Source organism: Balaenoptera borealis (assembly GCF_965194805.1).
Source record: "Balaenoptera borealis genome assembly, chromosome: 15".
Taxonomy (NCBI): Eukaryota; Metazoa; Chordata; class Mammalia; order Artiodactyla; family Balaenopteridae; genus Balaenoptera; species Balaenoptera borealis.
The window spans coordinates 32,357,643-32,360,420 of record NC_138871.1 but is presented as its reverse complement, the minus strand read 5'-3'; the positions used below and the strand labels follow the sequence as shown (position 1 = coordinate 32,360,420).

Genomic DNA, 2,778 nt, shown 5'->3' with positions numbered 1-2,778 from the left:
CAGGTCAAGAAATACAAAATTGCCAATATTCCAGAAATCCCAAAAGTGATTCCCCCTAATCACTACTCCTTTTCTTTTGAAAGATAATTATTACCTTAACTTCTGTGATAATTATTTCCTTGTTTCTCATTGTAGTTTTTCTCCTAAGCATGGAACCCTAAGCAGTATAGTTTGGTTTGACCTGTATTTAAACTTTATATAAATGGAATTATATAATATATATTCTTTTTTTTTCTCATTAAACTTTTTTAATGGGTCTCAAATTCTGTGACAGATTTTTGGTCAAGTTGTTTCCATTAAAAAGTACTGATTTTAAAAGCTAATAACTTAAAACTGCCACAAACAAAACAAATGGTCCACAAAACATTCTCCTTTCCTTCTGAAGGTTTTACAATGCATTGTTATCATTAACCAGTCTTTACTATTAAACTTAAATGGCCAATTGAGACAAACAGTTCTGAGACCGTTCTTCCACCACTGATTAAGACTGGGGTGGCAGGTATTGAGGATAATATTCATTTAGCCTTCTGAGCTTTCTGGGTAGACTTGGTGACCTTGCCAGCTCCAGCTGCCTTCTTGTCCACTGCTTTGATGACACCCACAGCAACCGTCTGTCTCATGTTACGAACAGCAAAATGGCCCAGAGGAGGATAGTCAGAGCTCTCAACACACATGGGTTTGCCAGGAACCATATCAACGATGGCAGCATCACCAGATTTCAAGAATTTAGGGCCATCTTCCAGCTTTTTCCCAGAATGGCGATCAATCTTCTCCTTCAGCTCAGTGAACTTGCAAGCAATGTGAGCTGTGTGAAAATCCAGCACACGTACATATCCAGCACTGCTTTGGCCTGGATGGTTCAAGATAATCACCTGAGCTGTGAAGCCAGCTGCTTCCATTGGTGGGTCATTTTTGCTGTCACCAGCCACATTGTCATGACGAACATCTTTGACAGACACATTCTTGACATTGAAGCCCACATTGTCCCCAGGAAGGGCTCCACTCAAAGCTTCATGGTGCATTTCAACAGACTTCACTTCAGTTGTCACTTTGACTGGAGCAAAGGTGACCACCATGCCATGTTTGAGAACACCAGTCTCCACTTGACCCACAGAGACAGTGCCAATACCACCAATTTTGTAGACGTCCTGGAGGGGCAAACACAAGGGCTTGTCAGTTGGGCGAGTTGGTGGTAGGATGCAATCCAGAGCTTCAAGCGGTGTGGTTCTACTGGCATTGCCATCTTTACGGGTGACTTTCCATCCCTTGAACCAAGGCATGTTAGCACTTGGCTCCAGCATGTTGGAATGGTTGAATGTTGACACCATTCCAGCCAGAAATTAGCACAAATGCTACTGTGTCGGGTTTGTAGCCAATTTTCTTAATGTAGGTGCTGACTTCCTTAACAATTTCCTCCTATCTCTTCTGGCTGTAGGGTGGCTCAGTGGAATCCATTTTGTTAACTCTAACAACTAGTTGTTTCACACCCAGAGTGTGGCCAGAGTGTAGGCCAGAAGGGCATGCTCACAGGTCTGCCCATTCTTGGAAATACCTGCTTCAAATTCACCAACACCAGCAGCAACAATCAGGACAGCACAGTCAGCCTGGCATGTGCCTGTAATCATGTTTTTGATGAAGTCTCTGTGTCGTGGGGCATCAATGATGGTCACATAGTACTTGCTGGTCTCGAATTTCCATAGGGAGATATCAATGGTGATACCACGCTCGCGTTCAGCTTTCAGTTTGTCCAAGACCCAGGCATACTTGAAGGAACCCTTTCCCCTCTCGGCAGCCTCCTTCTCAAACTTTTCAATGGTTCTCTTGTCTATCCCACCACATGTGTAGATCAGATGGCCAGTAGTGGTAGACTTCCCCGAATCTACGTGTCCAATTGCAACGATGTTGATGTGGGTCTTCTCCTTTCCCATTTTTGCTTAGGTTTTGCTTAGGTTTTCACGACACCCGTGTCCTGGCAGCAAACCCGTTGGGAAAAAAGTTAATATATATTCTTGTGGATCTGGCCTCTTCTACTCAACAATATGTTTTTAAGATTCACCCAGGTTGTTATGTGTAGCTACTGTTATTGTTTTACTCTGCTTAATAGTATTTTATTGTATGAATATACCACTATTTGTTTATTCATTCTTCTGTCGATGGGCTTTGAGGGAGTTCCCAGTTGGAGATGATTACAAATAGAGCTGCTATGAACACAAAAGACATGTTCTTGTATATGTCTTTTAAAGAACGTGTGCACATATTTTTATTGGGTATATTCTTATAAATGGCATTGCTGGGTAAAAATTTATATGTACCTTCAACTTTATTAAATACTATAAAAAATTTTCCAAAGTGTTGTACCAATCGGCACTCTTCCAGCACCATATAAGAGCATCTGTTGTCCACATCCTCATCAACACCTGGTAGTGCTGGTCTTTTAATTTTGGCCATTCTGGTGGGTATATAAAGATGTCTGGTTATAGTTTTTATTTGCATTTCTCTAATTATTAAGGATGTTAAGTATCTTTTCGTATGTTTATTGTCCATTGGATATACTTTTTTTTCCCCAGAAGCATCTGTTCAAATCTTTTGCCCATTTTTCTTCTGGGTTGACTGTCATTTTCTTATTGGTTTATAGGATTTCTTTATGTATTTCATACATGAGCTCTTTGTAGGTTATAGGTGTTGCAAATATTTTCTGCATATTCTGTATCCTTTAATAAATGGAAAGTATGAATACCAATGTTAAATTAATCTCAAATTTATCAGTCTTTTTCTTTA

General features: G+C 40.3%; 1 pseudogene across 1 annotated transcript; it reads right to left on the bottom strand.

Annotated features, from left to right (window-relative positions):
- Positions 1 to 238: 238 nt before the first annotated feature.
- Positions 239 to 1,943, bottom strand: LOC309611634 (elongation factor 1-alpha 1 pseudogene; annotated as a pseudogene). The gene has a single exon. The product of its transcript is annotated as an elongation factor 1-alpha 1 pseudogene (transcript).
- Positions 1,944 to 2,778: the final 835 nt, after the last annotated feature.